Consider the following 19525-nt stretch of genomic DNA (forward strand, 5'->3'; position numbering starts at 1 on the left):
AATAGAAGCTCTCATTATTTTTATAAGCATAAAAAATTTAAAATGAGATATAATTCCTCCTAAATTCAATACAATTTAATTAGAATTGAATATATTTTTTATTCATCCAATTGAGTACAACTCTTTTTATACCTACCAATCGATTGAGAGTCATATTAATCGATTGACTAGGTTGAATCTATTCAGAACCTAATATAAATTCTTCTTTACTTTAACTCCATGTTAACTACCTAATATATTCTTATTTATCTAATTATTCTCCTTTTTTAAGTGAAAAAACTAAAATAGGTATAATTTTTTTACAATTCAATACTATTTAACTAGAATTTAGTATATTTTCTATTAATTGAGTAGCTCCGATCGATCAGGAATTGATCGATAATCGATCAGTTTATCATTTAGGAATAGAAACTCTCATTATTTTTATAGGTATAAAAGGTTAAAAATGAGGTATAATTTTTTCTAAATTAAATATAATTTAATTAGAATCGAGTATATTTTTTATTCGTCCAATTGAGTACAACTCTTTTTATGTCTACCAATCAATTGAGAGTCATATCAATCGATTGATTAGGCTGAATCGATTGAGAACCTAAATCAATCGATTGATATGGTGAAAAAGAATCATACTCAATTTGATAGTAAATATACTAATTTCTAGTTTGAATGTGCTGAATTTAAGAAAAATTATATCTCATTTTAGATTTTTCATATCTAAAAAAAATAAAAATAATTAAATAAATTGGTATATATTAAGGAGTTAAAAAGAAGTTGAAGTAAAAAAAAATTGTATGTAAAGAATGAGAATAAATCGATTGGAATTATACTAACTTCTAATTTGAATGGCTGAATTTAGGAGGAATTATATTTCATTTTAGACTTTTTTATATAAAAAATAAATAAAGAAAATTAATTGCCTATTTTAGATAGAAAAAGAAGATAATGATATGGAATAGGATCAAAAGAGACGAGGGAGAATTACACAAGTTCAGAGAAAACTTCCACAGCTGATTTTAGTTCTACTGAAAAACTGCATCAAACTCACACAAGATATCGCAATGATTCAGCAACAGAAAAGTATAGATTGGGAGAACAGATGATGATCTTATTTATTATACCACAAAGATCCAAAGAATTTACATCTTTTGTCAAAAAGTCATGGGAGCATACAACAAACACATTCCACTGGTCGACATTAGCCAACTTATATACACCTCCAAAATGCCCTATTTCTTCCAGCAATAATACAACATCTTTCATGGACTTGAAATGGTTAAAATAAAACCACTTGCTTTACTTGTAGCTTGTGCTGGACATGATCTCTTAACGTAGAGCTGCTAGCTAGTCCTGTATAAAAACATGGATCAGAGAATTGCTTAAGAGGGCAATAATCTTCTGATTGATGATTTAGGAGCCACTAAAAGGTGTGAGATTTGAGAAGAAAGATATAAATAAACAAATAAATAAAGATTTAGGAGCACAAATCAATAGCTGAAGCACAACCATGTGGTTGACAGTTGGAGACAAAACTCTAAAGCAACAGCATTACAAGTTCCGGAAGAGTGACCTCTTTGTCTAGCTTCATGCCCCTAAGTTTAGTAGTTCAGGAAGGTCTCGTATCAAGAAAATGGAAAGCTTGTCTAATGCTGAAGGCTCTTGGGTATGAAATAATTATTCATTGAATCCCAATTCTCCCAAACTCTTTGTCGGCACATTATGATCAGTTTGTGCTAGCTTTTATTCTGCAACCAAACCAACTGTAAAAAGGTTCTTATCAAATGATGTTGATCTCTGTAAAAGCTTGTGATCAAACAAAGAGTACCATGTAACCATGTTATATGATTATGGTATGCCACCCAAGTATCAACGATAGTCTGTAATATGATTGTGCATACAGTGACTTCATCTAAGCATATTGACGGCACAGTTGACCACAAAAAAGGTCTTTTCCTGGGAGAATATACTGTCTAATTCTTACGAAATTAAAAACATTCCTGAGAGATTGTGATTTATGACTTACCAAACAAGAAGAACATTGAGGTTGGTCAAGCTTCAGCTAACGCCTAACGGCGTGCCACTCCTCAGTGGACCCATGCCAGCCATTATCTTCTAGCACTCAATGCCTTGACAAATGTTAGTGCATTAGAACACACCAATAAAATTTCTCACTCTTATGGCACTCCATCTTTTGTCTCAGACTCAAAGAAGTGTGCAACGGCCGAGTAGAGCTGCTGTTCTTCAAAAGGCTTTGACACATAATCGTCCATGCCACTGCGAAGGCAATGTTCATGTGTTGCCTGAATTACATCGGCTGTCATAGCCAATATAGGTACAGGCCGGTGAGATACACTGCCATAAATCTCTGATGATGCATCACCTGATTTAATCAATTCGTTAACTCTATTTTCCATGTCCCGGATCTTTTGTGTGGCCTCGAAGCTGCAGAAATTTAACTACCATTTACCAGTAGAGAAGATATTTAAAAGTTTGAGAACAAAAAATTAATAAGTTTCTTAAATGAAATGATAGTTGGCAATATATATCCATAAATATATATTGAACTCATTCCTATTTGCATGAGTTATGAAGTAATCCCAAAATGCACAAAGCAATCAATCAAAACAACTAGCAACTGATCAACAAGAGAAGTAAAATTTCAAAACAAGTACTAGGAAATAACCAACGAAAAATTTTAACTTGACTCCATACTACTCATTCTTGCAAGATATGTATCTGGTCACTGAAGCAGAATTGCAGCTTGAGAAATAAGTTTATAGAATAGATGATTGGCTTTGGGGAATAGTGCTCTATGAAATAGTTTTAAAAAGACAAAAATACAGATCATACACCAGGCTAATCCAATATACATAAATAAAAATCAAAATAGAAAGATAAGCATCTTATTAACAACAAAAAGGAGAAAGAAAAATACCCATCCATCTCCGGCATCTGAACATCCATAAAGCAAGCATCAAAATTGTGAGGAGGCTGTAACCTTCTAATAGCTTCCTTCCCAGAATCTACACATGTAACTCTAGCACCAAACTTTTTTAAAGTACCAGCAGCAACTCTTTGGTTGACTAGATTGTCATCGACGACTAGAATGTTTTTGCCCCTCAGAATACTTTGAAGTGCCACAGGTTTCCTCTTGGTGTGCTGCTGCTTCAGCTCAGTGCCTAGTGCTTTCTGAAGACAAGCAATGATCATACTCAAGCGTAGTGGTTTCAGTATGCTATCATCGTAGCCTGCTGACTTTAGGTCAGAAACCTCTGCAGAGGTTAGGGAAGTTGCTATCAAAAACATCTTTGGTTGATGTTCTTGGGGCATCAATGTACCATTTTGTTGGCATTCTGAAAATAGACGAGGAAATGATTTGCCTGAACCCTCACCCCAAGCATCTTTATCAACAAGAACCATGTCTATATGATTTCTCCCACTGCACACCAAAGATTACATGCATTACAAGCATTGCACAGGGTTATGTTTACACTTAAACATAATTTGGTTCTGTCTTTCAGAAATTACAGGTTCTCAACATAAAATAACCTGAAAGATTGCAATGTAAAAATTGGAGTGTATCTTATCATTTCTTATATTAATTGAAAAGATAATGATAGGTAGTGTTTTGGACTTCAAAATCTTGATTCTACTAATGCCTTGAACATTTGATAGAGTTGAGTCAAAATAATGCCTCTTTATGTTGCCTGAACTTTTGCATCCTTCCCTGAATACAGCAGTGAAAGCAAATGTACTGCCAATCCCTGGCATACTAACAAAGCCAATTTCACCTCCCATAAGATTGACCAAGCATTTGCTAATGCTCAGGCCAATTCCAGTCCCTCCATACATCCTTGAAGTTGAACTGTCAGCTTGCATAAATGGTGTAAAAATACGACACTGAACATCTTGAGGTATCCCCACACCAGTGTCTTCAACACTCACAATCAAGTTGATACCATTATTACCTCCAGTTGAAGATTTCAACAATGTGAAATTCTCCAAGATTTCTTGCTTATCAACTACCTGAAATCCACTTAGTGTCTCACAGAGGTCGCCTTCCTTATTCTTTATTTCTTCAATGAGATATACTGAAACAAATATATGTCCTGCTTCTGTGAACTGAAAAGAAAAAGTATTCTATCTGTAATTAGCTATGAGAGAAAACTTATCTGCTTCCTCAGAGTTATAACTAGCAAGATTAAACAACTTCCTGGAGATGAAAATAACATCAAAGGTTTATACACTACTAAGAAAGCTGTAACCCTTATAAATAAGAAGTATAATCATTGCAATAATACAATATTTATATAAGGCAAAAAATGTAAATAGCTTCTCCACGGCTACTTTTGACCTTATTGCAGATAATTATGTTGGAATTTCTTTCTAATTGTGGACTAATATTAGTCAATAAATGATTCTGGTTTTTAATTGACTAGGCTAGATTAGTTGAACCCAAAATGTTAATCCGTACAATGTGATTCCTTGAGGTAAGGCATCACCTCATCATGATGGATGGCTTATGTAGGTAGAAAACTCTGATAACTCTCCATGGAAGTTATTTTTTTAGGGTTTTGCATCTAAAAAAGAAGGCTAAGCCTCCTCTTCCCTCTCGCATTATTTGCCCGGGCCTGTGGAAGACTATTATAACCAAAGAGGAATTGGAAGACCTAAACTGGGTTCATGAAATGCAGAACAAAGGCATAGTTATTTATTTATTATTTTTTATCTTTCTTGTTCTAGATTAGTTAACCCCACCCACTGGGATAAGACTTAGTTGTTATTGGTTGTTGTATTTTCTTGTTCTACATCTTGCATGTGTATCCTCGGCAGAACATGTTCTGACATGTGATATTAGAGTCTCCATGCAAAGATTTAGAACAAGTTTACAGTCTAAAATTTATCATCCATGTCAGGTTCAATCAACTTGTCATTACTTTTTCATGAAGTTTTTTAAAAACCTAACATGTACAAAGTTTTCCTCATCCCCATTAACACACCAAAAAAAAAAAAAACTGTGTTATAAAAAGGGGGAGATTGCAACCTCTTGATCTGCATCAGCGGCATCCACCATGGCTATTGCAACTACAAAGTCAGCTACTGGCCATCCACCATTTGGAAAGGGGCGGTGTCGACTCTTGGGCTAAGCGAAAGGGGTGTTGACCTGCCAACTACTTATGTGGAAAGAGCATGGAGCACTGGCTGCATGCAAAGCCCATTTGTTACCCTCATGCTGAGAAAGGGGGTTAGGTTGCATAGGCAACGGTTGGAGCACGCTCACGGAGAGCAACCATCTTGTCCATTAGATGTTGTGGCAGCACTCATGTTGATTGAACAAAGAAGTTTGCTGCTAACTCATTGGCGGCTGCTTGTAGGGCTTGCACCAAGCTGCCCATGCTGAGCAAAAAGGACACTGATTCCTTGTGGTGGAGATGCAGGATGTTGGCGGCAACACATGTAGATTGATCATGTAAGGAACTAGAGTGCTTAACACGCAGAAAGCGCAGCGGAAAATAACTAGTTCCTTTCCGGAAGATCCATGCGAAGGAAAACCATATACTAAGTTATGTTAAAGGGAGTTATCTTTGTTGCATAAACACGAACTCCCGACAGCTTGAATCTCAGCACGATCAAGTGTTCGCGCCTCTTTCGGTATCCACACGAACAAGTCTTCCGTTCGTCGTCATGAACTCAAGAAGTGGAGAAAAAAAATCAACCAAACGTTGTGCTAGCAACCACTTTGTTGAGTTTCGGCCAAGTGAAGAGAGGAGAGAAGAAGAAGAGCAAGAACACATTCACATACTCATGAAATGAATCAAAAGCCCTTTGTACTCATTCATGAAAATGCCTTAATGTCAATTGCCTTAATTGACATTAATGTTTGTCTTCATCCAGTGCATCAATGCATGAGCAATTCAAAATTGACCACTCTTCATCCAATGCATGATCAATTCTAAATTGAACACTCCTCTTCATTCATGAATTCAAATTCATCAAATCACTCAATGAGTCTAATTCATTAATCATCAATCCGAATTGACTCAATGAGTCCAATTCGAATTGGACTCAATTCAATCTAATAGTTGGATCCAATTGAGTCTAACTCAATGAGTCCAATTTGAATTAGACTTAATCCAATGATCCATCATATGAACTTATCTCCAAAACAACTTGTTCTTTGTGTGTGACCCAATAGGTTCTTGTAACGTTGGCAATGTCTCTAAAACTATTTTAGATACCTAAACAATGAGTGACATCTAGCAAGACATCACTACTACTCAAGTGACGAGAATGTTGAGATCCAACTTAACGTTTTTCGTGTCTATTATCTTGTATGACTCAATCCTTCTATCCTTGATATCTAGATTGATCAATGAGGCATAGACCGTGTCATCCTCTTATCAATCTTTGTATTTCTTCAATTATAAAGTACCAATCAAGCTCAATATCGCATATTGACTCATCACATGCATCATGGCACTCACGAAAATCATAGGGATAGATCTCATCTCATCATCATCACATTCCTCCGCGTAACTGCGCCATACTGACAACTATAGTCCACAAATGGCGTTTATAAGCGTATTCAGACGGTGGTCCATGTCAGGACTATTCACCACATGAGAATGTTTATGACACTCATATAAACCGATCCATAAAATATTCTCATGCGGTCATTCATAGATATATTTCTATATACATGTGTCACCATATCTCATATTCCATGACTTGTGAAATTAAGTCATCAACTTAATCCAATCTCAACGTGTTACTATTGTCCTTGTATATTAATGCTTGATTAGGAATAGTTAAGGGCAGCGTTCTATATATCTACAATATCTTACTATCAATTCAACCAATTGATATGTTGTAGACTAGAACCTACTATCCTAGGACATTATTATCATTATTTATTCAGCACTGAACTGAAGTAAATATAATAACCAATTTTGTCTTTTTATTAATTAATAAAATATGATTAAAAAAATGTTTTATCAATTATCTCATAATTGGTACTAGGGCTAATACAAACAAATCACACAATAGATTACGCTTGTTTAATGACGAGAATTAGGATCCACAAGCACTTCATTAAGGAAACACTAGTTAGGCTCTGTCTAGGATAGAAGGGAAGATCAACTTCTCCATATAAGGTATGGAATGTTTTTGGTTGGCAGAAACAACAACAAGTCTTCCAACTATTTTGATTGTGATAGAGAATAATGATCCACTTGTCTATGCACAAATAAGCTCACAAACAAAGGAAATGGCATGATGAAATAGCTGCTTAATAACTGGGTGCATGTAAGAAACACATTTTCTTTGATAACTCTAACTAATAACAGAATCTCTAGTTTTCTATCATTCCATTATAACAAGTATGAGCTAGATCATCAGGTACTAGGCAATACTGCTCAGTAAAATGCCTGATTCTGGCATACACTATAGGCTGATTTACTTAAATCAGTATAAGGCGTGTAACTATACAAATATTAATGATCCATGCTCTTGATTGTCAAAAACCTCCAAAATAGATGTACTTATCTGTAATAAATACTCATGTAATAGAAGCAGTTGGAGAAAGGGATTAACCTTCACTGAGTTTCCAACAAGATTTGTAATAATCTGCCTGAACCGTCCAGGGTCTCCAATCAAAATCTCTGGAACTTGTTCAGATACATACACAGCCATCTGGTCACCACAAGGATAATAAGCAACGGGATAAGAAACAGAAGTCACAAAAGGGGTGGCAATCAGAAGTACTAAAGGGTGCGAAAACATTTAATGTTATCAGAATCTGTTGAGAATTGATACCTCTATGCCTTTAGCTTGAGACTTGTCAGAAAATAGAGATAATATATTATCCAGAACATCACGAGGATCAAAAGGAACAGCCTCTAGCTCAAGTCTGCCAGATTCTATCTTAGCCAGATCAAGGACCTCATTTATTATAGCTATTAGAGCCTTTCCGCTTGATTGAGCAGTCATTGCAAAATCTTTCTGGGTTGGATCAAGTTCTGTGTCCATCAGCATCTGTAGCATACCTAATTTGAAGGGAAGAAATTCTTAATGGCATTTTCTTCTAGATGCAGTTCCTGATAAACAAAAACGAACTGCAAAGACCATAAGAATAGAATGAATGATGTTAGGGTTTCAAAAGTGTCACAAACCTAAGACACCATTCATTGGAGTCCTGATTTCATGTGAAACTGTTGCCAGAAACTACAATGAAAAAGTATGATACATCAGTTCGAGGATAAAAATAAAGCAACTATTACACGAAACGAAAAAAATTCTAAGAGCGACACCACAACTGATCCACACATAATAGATTTATCACAATACATATTAAGTTATAGAGAATTAAGACACCTGAGATTTTGCCACATCAGCAGCTTCTGCTTGGACTTTCAGCTCTCTCATTTGACGATAATCATATTCCACCTCCTCAATACGGTTTAGAGTGGCATGAAATATATATCCCACAAGGAGAACAATTACAGCAACCCCTACAGACATTGCTATTGCTGACCAAGGCAGTGGACGCTTGTGCTTGAATCTAGAATGGAACAACTTTTTCGTTTAAGAGACCAATAGTTTTCTCTAACAATAATGATAATATTACTTTATATTAGGATAGGTACCTGCAATGCATTTCATGCTTACGGGTGGGGTCCCCAAAATCAACATTGCTAATATACGTCTCGCCAACGCCAGCAGCATCAGGACCATACATCCTAATTGGTGCAGAAACATTTGTTGTGTCATATAAATTAACAACAATGGTTTGCTTGCTGGCGAGCTGATGAAGAAGTTTATCCACCAAAGATGGGACATCAAAGGATGAACCAAGATATCTGCTTGAGAAAAATATTTTTAGAAATCCAAAACTAGAGTAGGAAGAAAAAAGAGCATTTTGCTGATTTTCAAAAGCAAATAACTGACACAACATACCCTACAGTGGCACTAATACGTTCTTCTGGTGTAGCATTTGGAGGCAGGCTAGTGTTGTACACTGCAAAAGTAAGCACCACACCAAGATGATTGGACTTCAAAAGATTGAAAGGAGAAGTCAAGACACCCTTCCCACTAGCCCTTGCTCGTAGTATATTCTCACGGTCTTGCTGTTAAAAATAAAAGAAAAATATTAACTCAATAAAGCAACATCGTTCATGATTAATTCATTGATATAAAGCAACATTCAACATATTTTGTATATATTAAAAGAAAAAAATATTAACTCGATAATGCAACATTGTTCATCATTAATTCATTGATATAAAGCAACATTCAACATATTCTGTATATCATAAACTCAAGTTCTTTGTTGCTCCATTTACACATTAACAAACTCCATAATTGTTTAACAAGCACAAGATATGAGGTTTGGGTTAGCAACTATAACAATCAATTATATAATAATGAAATATAGAAGTAGCATTACTAAAAAGAATATGCTATTTAAGGTTTATGCTTTCAAGTTGTTTTAAAAGATTCAACACTGAAACGTTTCAGGTCTCAGTCCATGCTTGATGCTAGTTAGGAGGTTTGGCTGGTTAAACCAAGATTGTTGACTTATGCACCAACATTGAAATATCCACTACTGGTTGTCACCAAGAAGAGGCAAATTGAGAGTGCTTGCCTGAGGGAGGAAGGGGACAGAAGCCTTATGAGGCCAAGAAGTGGGAGGATCCTACATTATGGTAACAATTAGAGGTAGGGGTTTAACAGATTCGAGATGGTAAGAGATTAAGGATTGAAGAAGAAGAAGAAGAGAAGAAGGCTGGTGATGTGAATGAGTGAAGGCTATAAGATAGATGAGGAAATATATATAAAGAAGACGAGTAATTGAATAAAAAAGGACAAGAATGGATTTTGACAACTTCAACAGGTACACCATGGTGCACCAGACAAGGTCCAAGTAATAAATACAGTTGAGCTCAGTGCAGAGTAGTATCTAAAACACTGCTAAAAATAAAATTAAGAAACTGTATCAATACACTAACTTTTTGGATGTTTTTCTTTATTTTACAAATAGTATTTTTCATATCTGTTTTATGATTTTCACTGTAAAGGAGAAATCCTACTACTGCATTTCTTAGTTTTTCACTCTACTTTGTCTGCTTTACTTAATCATACCAACATACCTTGATTCCTTTACCTACGTTCTATTTAATCATGCATGACTACAACATGCTAATTATTTTTAATAATATGTCCTATTGTAACAACAAGAACACATAGTTGCTGCAGTTTTGCTATTTCCTTAGTTCTTTAGTACAGGGCATTAAGACAATGTGAATTGACCACAGCAATTCTTAAATATAACAAAAAGAACAAATTACCAAGTGCATGTACTCAAGCTTATCTTGCATCACCAGCCATATGTATCCAACATATGATGTACTTGAGCAAGCAAAGGCAGAAAGAAGATAGCAAACCAGAACCAGATTCTGCTCATGTGAAACATGCCGAACTATAACATTAAACCTTGATGAAAGAAAGCATTGATCTTGTGACTTTAAGATGATGCAACTAATGCTTATAACAGTTGATTAGGAATTCATATTCATGAATATGTTAAGAAAAAACAAATTATCATATAATGGCAATGGAAGACATAAAATACCAGATGAAACTGGATATTCAATATGACAACAATGCAATGGTCTTAGGAAGTCACCTTGCCAGACATCATATCAATTGATACTATGTGTGATACTGTCTCTTGTGATAATATAACTGGTGCATATTCATCTTGAACAGGAGAGGGGTCAAGCTCCTCAGGGTTGTAGTCATCCTTAACCAGGGATTGATCTTCAGTCTCCATCTTTTTGATCCTCCATCCATGCTTCTTCTCAAACTCCTCCCTCTCTGCATGTAATACTCTTAAAGCATAAGCAACACCACTCATCAATGGCCTCTCAAATGCAGTTCTTCCAGTGTACTCTGCAAATATTTGCTGCATAAGCATGTTAATGAGGTTACGTAGTGAAATACTTAATTTTCTTAACTATGCTGCTGGATCTATGTATCGCTTTCATGTAGGAGGATGTATGTCAGAACATGAACTCTCTAAATCATGTACTTCAGAAAAGTCTCAATAGGTCTCACGAAAGCTAACTATCATGCCAAAGTATACACATAACTAGAGAAAGGATGTTCTTCAAAAATTATATATATAATTTTCAAGCATAAGGTCAGTTGATTGTTGATTCCAAAAGAAACATGGACAAGAAAACTGCACAACATGCAAATGGGACAAAGATAATGAATTCAATAGCAAGTTTCATTTTACAATAGCAATTAACAACTAAAACTTAAGCATGACACCTGTGATGTCTAAATACCTGATCAATTGCAGAAGGTTGCTTCCCATGATGGAAAGTTGAGACTAGAATGGCTAAAGCATGTACATGATTCATGCTCACATTAAACTGATCCTGCAGCATCCGAGCTCTCTCATCGCACATGCTAACAAGAGTCTCTTTCATTCTCTCAGTAATTGTTGCATTCATATTAACAAATATCCACAAGGAGATTGAAAGGCCAAGTAGGATGCCTAGAATCAGGAAATTCTTGTTCCATCTGCGTGATCTATAATGCTTTTGCAACTGAAATTGTTTATTTGAGGACTTTGTAAATACTCCAAAAGCAAATCCCCCAGAGAAGAAACCTATGGCCACTACAAGCTGAGAACGTATGCTATACAAAGTTCTAGAAAATACTCTCACTTGATCCAGTGAAGATTTTGCCAATTCTCTCTCATATGGCATAGTTTTGGAGTCCTACACAAGAAGGAAACAGATTGGATAGTAAATGTCCTTAAAATTTGTCTGTTTAACAAAAAAGTCTAAATTGTATGGCAATGACCATTCAGAGCTCAATGGTACAAAAATAAACTAGTTTGAGAAAAATGTTTTGAGAACTTTATGGTGTTGTTAGTTAAATTGAAAAGATTCAATGGAGAATATATTTCAATCAAAGTGGAACATCTTTTCAATTATCAACTTGGGAAAGTGACCTCTGAAGCTAGAAGGCATCATGCTTGAACAATATATTTCAAAATAACCTAAAAATTGATTTTACTGATTTGTTTCAGTCAATTTGATCATTCTATATCAATGATGATGCCATATGATCCTATAAATATTTTATATTAAAAATAAAAATAGTTTTTAACTATTAATTAATCTATTTGTTCCTTTATAAATGTTTGTTTTATATCTAACTATTTCAATAATTGATTAAATTGTTCATGCATTTTTAGTATTATTTTTATAAAATATTTTACTAATCATCATTTCTTAATAATTTTTAATAAAAGGCAATTCCATGCATGAAACTCCCCCCAAATGCGAGGTCTTGGAGAAGGATCAGACCACATCACCAGATCAAACAACAACTTTACCATTGTGTCAAGCTTCTCCCTAATAATTCTTAATAATAAACGATAATTTGCTGCAAATAATGTAACAAGAATTATTACAAATATTTCATAATAAAAAATATGATCAAATATAATTTGATGCTCATATTGTTATATTTGGGAAGAATAGTGCTAAATTTAGCCTTAGACTACATTCGACAGCATAATACTCTATTCTCATTGAAATTAGTTAAGGCATCGAGAGACAAAAGGTGCAAATTCCATAGCATGCTATATGGCTACCATCCCATCCTTTGCATCTTCTTTATCTATTCATCTTGTCTAGCCACTAACTTAAGTATTTATTATTTCTGGAAGGAAAATGTTATGGAGAAAACAAAAGGCAAAAAATATTCACAGTCGTAGAACATAGGTTGATGGAACGCTTTTTAGTTATACATTGTATAATATAGGCCAGGTGGGGGAAATTATCCTTAATATGCTAAGGTAGATAGGTCATTATCCTTGAGAATATTGGACTGCTTAATCTTAATTGGGCCAATGGGCACAATGTAAATTCTCCATCTACTTCAAGGTAAAAACATAAGAAAAAAAGGGAAAAAATCTCCCACATTTTGCATGTTTCTTAGAAATTTATATAATTGGGCCAATGTGCACAATGTATAATGTAGGCCTGGTGGGGAAATTATCCTTAATATGCTAAGGTAGATAGGTCATTATCCTTGAGAATACTGGACTGCTTGATGAATCTTAATTGGGCCAATAGGCACAATGTAAATTCTCCCTCTGCTTCAAGGTCAAAACGTAAGAAAAAAAGGAAAAAAATCTCCCACATTTTGCATGTTTCTTAGAAATTTATATATGATCACAAAACAAGTATGCAAAATTTTATGTTCTGAGTGAAATTACAAAACAGTTTGCAAACCTTTTGAGATGTTGCACCTAAGGTTGTTGAAGGCATAATTTTTTGGGGGGTGATATATGACAGAGATGATTCTGTAGAGTTTATGCAACCAATTTGAATTGAACACCTCCCACCAAAGAATATGTTTCTCCCTATCAGGTCCTGCTGGCCTTGGGTATGGTCCATTTCTGAATTTAGTGCTATTAATGTTTGCAGCAGCTTACTGCCTAGCTTTGCATCAGATACAGATTTGTTCATGCACTCAAAGAATCTTCCCTATGACAAAATATGAAAATGAAGATCAGGAGAAGAATCCATCTTAGCAATATGACTGTATTCCTGAGCAAATACACACTGTGAATTTTCTAAAATAGGAAGCTAGATGGAAACAAATGTTCTCTTGCAGAAATCATATTATTTCTTATAAAAGCTTCCTCTTAACCATTCCGAATATGACTTATCAAACAACCTGAGATTATATAATTCTCATGAATAGTATTTTTGGATTTCTCATCTTCGTAAATCTACTGTATAGATGTAAACAATATCAATGAACTCAAAATTCTTATGCTTTTATCGAGTTGTTATCTAACTTGTTCTGTTATAAATTAGGTAAGCTTGCCTGTCGATAGATTTCCATACATTGGAAATAATTGAGGACACAATCAAAAGGACTGCTTGAATTACCAAAATTTGACTATCTAGCTAATTAAGGTAGATAACTATGTACTTTGATCAATTTGCAAAGTTTACACCTATACATTGGTTTTGTTTCTCAGCAGCATGTCCTAGAGTTTGTCCTCGAGTAACCCTTTTAGGCAATGTTCACAAAACCAAACCAAATATTGAATTGGCAGCACTACCTGTTTGATTCAATTGTTTGAGTGGAAATTGATATTATAAATATGAATAAATTTTTTACAAGTAAAATATTTATATTAATTAATAAAAAACTATCACACATTATTAAACATAAAAAATTAGAACTTACAATTAAATAAATGATATAAACAATATATTCAAATTCATGTGTACTGCAAATTATTAAAATTATTAAAAAACGCGTTGTCAATGTTCTAAACTATGACCATTATGTCGTGGGTTTAACTTCATGTTAGAGTTTTAGGTTACCTCGAAATGCAGTATTTCTTTCTCAGATTCAACATATCGATTCTACTGGTTTCCGGTTCAACTGGGTTTTGCTGGGGTTTTCCTTTTTCAATTTTCCAGCTTGATACATCAAAAAACGCATTGGCATTTGCTTACTGATAAATAAGGCAATACTAGGATCTACTTCTCGTCATAATAAATATATAAAAACTGATAAATATTGATCCAAATGGAATTGTGCTACAAGTTGCTAAATGAAATAGTTTCCTAAAGGCACACTCCTTTTGATAACTACAAATGGAGTTCAGAAATGCCAAAATAAAATTAATCAAAATTTTCATAACATCAATAGGTCAACGGAAAAATCTGGCATCATGCAGTCTGACGGATTACAGAGTGATCTCAAACATATTATAATACACAAAGGCATATTTACCAAGTAATATGTGTTTCAGTATCAAAGTCAATGAGAGAAAGTTGATGCAAAAACATCAAGTCTTTCCCTTGATGAAGAAACTCAGGATCTTTTCATTTAACAGTCAAATAAATATAATATGTCCGTTCATTTGTACTCTTGTTGCTTGATTTTTCAAAATAGGATTAATTTTAGTACCACTCCACTAGGAATCAATCTCAAAGGTAAATAAGGGAAACATTAATCGGTTCCTTCTTCTGGCCAATTTCACTAAGGTAAATAAGGGAGTGGGAAAAAACTACCTTAAAAATTGTCCGCAGAATTAGTTTCCATCCTCTAGTGTAGACTGATCCTAAGGAAGGGTTGCTAGACTTGTCCCCCACGTGAACTCCTTTTCCTTGGTTCATCACCTTCCCCTAGCTCACTCATTGTTCCTCCCTCGCATCTCTACACAGTTCTCTTTGGACGATAAGTAAATACCCTTGTTTTCAAGAAGAAGGCAACTGATATATCTTTGCTTCAAAAAATTCAGCTCCACATCACTCTATTTTGGTTGTTCATATCTGGAATCTGATTTGGTAGCTTGTTCCAACAGCATAGCGGATGGATTAGTTCACCTCAAATAGATTTCTAGTTGAATCTTTGCCTCCATCATCTAATTGCTATAGAATTTCCTGCACATCTTAGATCTGAGCTGACTCATGCATCCACATCTCTTTTGTCTCCATCAATATACTGTAAACGAACAACAGTAGCAGTGTGGAACTCACCTTCTCCAGGTCACTTCAAGAGAAGTTCCTGTTCCCCTTCTTCCTTCTTCCAGCACATATTGTAGTCTGCTGCATGCTACTGTATATGTCGCTTCAGGAGAAGCCCACTCGAAAAATTTGTTCTTGAGACGTCCGTATTTCAGCTCTCTTTGTCGACAGTCTAATCTGAGATACAAGGATCATCATTTGTATGTTCCTTTCAAAGTTTCATTTTCCCATCTTTTGAGTTTCATTACTATCGTGTCTAATCTATGCTCCCCTTATGAAAATTTCTCAACTTTATTTATCAAACTAAAAATAGATACTATCTATGCTCTAGCTCGAGGGGCTTTAATGGAGTCAGTAGGTGTTGTGCATTGAGTCTCACATTGGTATTCCTAGGTTCAAGGTTTTATCATGAATCCTATATACACCTATGTAATATATATCTTTAAAAGATTCAATAGAATTTTTCTTTCCCTTAACAACAATTTTAAAAGTGCAAGGATACCCATTGTATAGTAGTTTGCATCCCCTAGTTGACCTGTTCTGCCCTATTGATCCAAATAACATCGGTTTTGCGTTCACCTAAAGTGATAAAATGAAATAAATCAAAGTGATCTGAAAATTTTCAAGTTCATATCTGAAATGGTAATTAACAGATTAAACATGTGAACCTAAAGCCAAGTCAAATATGAAGCTCATGCCATGCCTCCAGTTCATCCTAGTCAACCAAGACCTTACTATAATAAATTTTATATCGCAATGTACTCCCAAATCTGGATTTGAAGAACATTATCATCACTGAGTAAAAAGTTAACCAAAACACTTAGTATAGAGTATGGTACTTAGTCCAGTTTGTGCTACTGCAGTTAACTCTTAAAAATAAATCAAGCCATCAACATCAAAGGTTATCAAAATAGTTCCACAGATTCAAATGATGAATAATCTACAAAATACTAATTAAACTTTCTCAGCAGCAATAGAAGCTTTTCATGGAGGGACATATGTAAGTTCTTTGATTTGCACATATCAGATAAGCATCTAACAAACACACGAATAAGTAATATATTTCTTTCCTTCCATGCCTACAAGTAAACAAGATGAATGGAATAGACTGAAACAAGTAAACTTTTCATTCCCCTCCTATTTCCTTTCCTCCAAGCAAACACAGCATCACTGACCAATGGTGAGCAAAATAACAAAAGGCAGAGTGTACCTGATCCAGTGAGGAGATCAGCAAAGCCAAGGCCCGCAGTTGATCTGAGCTGGAGTTGAATCGATCGAACAGCATCTTCTTTATTGGATTTCGCAAATCCCTAAACTTCTCCAAAATCCCGGAGTTCCCCGGCTTCCATAATAACCACATCGAGCAACTGACGCAACAGAGAACAGATAGAACCATCAACACGTTTCTCGACCTTACAAAACTCTTGCTGCACCGGTCACCAGCAAAGGCGACCCTTTTCTTGGCCATCCTTCAAAGGATTCGCCTCACGAAACTTCAAAAATGGCAGAGGAAGTTGCAGAATGGTATTGAAGGACAAAGCCAAACAGCCACCCAGTCAAGATGCGAACTTTCCAGAAGAAGGTTTTCGAGATGAGACAGTGAGACGAACGCAGCCAGTCTTTCGGAGAAGCACAAGGGCAGGAGGCAAGATCTTCCTCTTCTTGTGTCCTTCGCAACCTTCAGGTCAAAGACAAGATCTTGGAACACATCCCACATGTCTGGCCACAAAACGAAACCAGATCCAAAGTGAGGAGGGCACTGACGCTCTCATGTCAAGCAGTTCCACATGACATGGCAGCTCCCTCCTCCTACTCTTTTTCAGCTACTCACTATTCCCAATTTGCCTCTGCCTTCACTGCATCCAGCCCAGGGATCCATCAAGACCACACCTTTTCGAGAAGCCACTCAAGGAGAAGCCCAGAAGGCACATGGATTTCATCAGAGGAAGAAGATACAGGAAAAAGACGGTTCCTGCTTTATTCTTCTTTGCTTCTCTCGAACACCCCTTATCCCTGCCCAACCCCTAAATCACACCACTACACAAAAAAGGTCCAATAATAGAATGATCCCAGAAAGACTACCTTTGTTCTTCCTCAATCTAGCCTGAAACCATCAAACAAGCTAAAATGAACAGACCTTCAACAATGGAACTGCAATAATAATAAAAATAATAAAAGCCTCTCTCTCTCTCTCTTCGGTGCACTGTTTTTGTTCTTTTCTTAGCTTCTCAGCCTCCTCTCTCTCTCCACTGCTCAACCCACATCATACATGGTGATGCGAAGCATATTTGTTAATGGTTTGATGCTGCATCATTATCTCATCATCTGTTGGGACTGACAAGGGAGTGCTATTAATACAATAGGAACAAAATATGTAAATACAGGAAGAGACCACCCTGACATGGGGATGGTAATTCAAGAGGAAAAAGAATCAGAACAAGGCTATGTTTCTTTCATGCATGTCTTTCCTGACAACTGATGTGACAAAAAATAATCAACTTGTTCTTTCATGTGGAGGGAGAGGAGATGGGATCAGACACCAAACAGAGATAAAATGCAATATTTTTCTCATGTTCTGGACGCTTGTAAAATTATGTAATTATCCTCAAATAAAGTATTAAGTCGATTTTAAGTTTAAAAACATCCACAGTAAGAGCTCTTTTAAAATTCTCACTATGACATGGTAAAATAGAAGAAGCTCCCTCCCATAGTGGGAGGGAGCTTTTTCTCTATTGTCAAGAAGTGGTTTCATCTATATAGAACCGTTTCTTCATCATTTTTTTATTTTTTTAAATTAGAAATTATTTTTAAATCAGGAAAATATATATATATGATTTAAAGGTTTAAAGAATATGAAATCATGAATGTGAAACCCATGAAGAAATTGAGAGGTTTTTTTGATAGTGAAAAGAGATATGAGGTTTTTAACTTTTGATGTGGCACAGACGTGGTAACGAAAAAGCTCTCTATGAGTTCTAACCACTGTGAATGCCCTGAGACTAAAATGATTATGTGGACTTAATTTGTTCAATAATATTCAATTGAAACAGCTACTGTGTATTATTTATCATCATCATTTCATAGTTATTATTATAATAGAGACTTGATTTATTCATCTAATATTTATATTATAATAATTACAATTTTATATGAACTATAATATAAACTTGTCTTATTCAATATTATTCATATTGTAACAAGTAACCATAAATTGTAATTGTCATAACTATACTAGTTAGGTTTCATAACTATTAAAATATAAATTTATCTTATTTATATAATTGACCGACTAATTTAAAATTTAATATGCATAATAACAGGTAATAATATTGAATAAGGTATGTAAAGATAATCAATTTATAAGAAATTGATAAGATGATGTGGCTCAAAAATTAAAAAAAAAATTCAAAAAAATAGCTAATGCAACACAACTAAATTTTTCCTGTGAATAAGATGATTTTAGACATCAACGTGGGGGACCTGTTGCCGATTGCCCCCACCAAATTTTTATTTTTCCTATGTTTAACTCATAATTAGTTGGATGTCTATCTATAATTATGATATAATCGAAGCCAATATAGTAGGTGATACATTCATTTCAAATACTTTCGTAGTCTATTCCTAAATTAAATAGAGAGAAATAAATTATAAAATTAATTTATAATTAATCGTCAAGTGACAAAATACAATTCGCTTATAGTTTATAGTTGACTATCAAATAACTAAATAATAAGAGGGATCTTTTTATATGAGAATATGCATCAATTGAAAATTCTTATTTTATTATAGTAAAATTATTAACCTCTAACTAATTAGATACCTGTGAGGACATCGAAGCCAACATGAACAGAGGAAAAAGAGAGACAATATCTGGCCATATTAGACTTTATTTATTTGCTAAAAAATAATCTATTTGTAGAAAAATTACGAAACATAATATTAACATGCTA

At 34.7% G+C, this 19525-nt stretch overlaps 1 pseudogene; it reads right to left on the reverse strand.

Moving 5' to 3' along the window:
• Window positions 1-1084: 1084 nt before the first annotated feature.
• LOC122034592 lies at window positions 1085-17935 on the reverse strand (annotated as a pseudogene).
• Between the last annotated feature and the right edge of the window lie 1590 nt (window positions 17936-19525).

Source organism: Zingiber officinale, chromosome 11B (genome assembly GCF_018446385.1).
Source record: "Zingiber officinale cultivar Zhangliang chromosome 11B, Zo_v1.1, whole genome shotgun sequence".
NCBI lineage: Eukaryota > Viridiplantae > Streptophyta > Magnoliopsida > Zingiberales > Zingiberaceae > Zingiber > Zingiber officinale.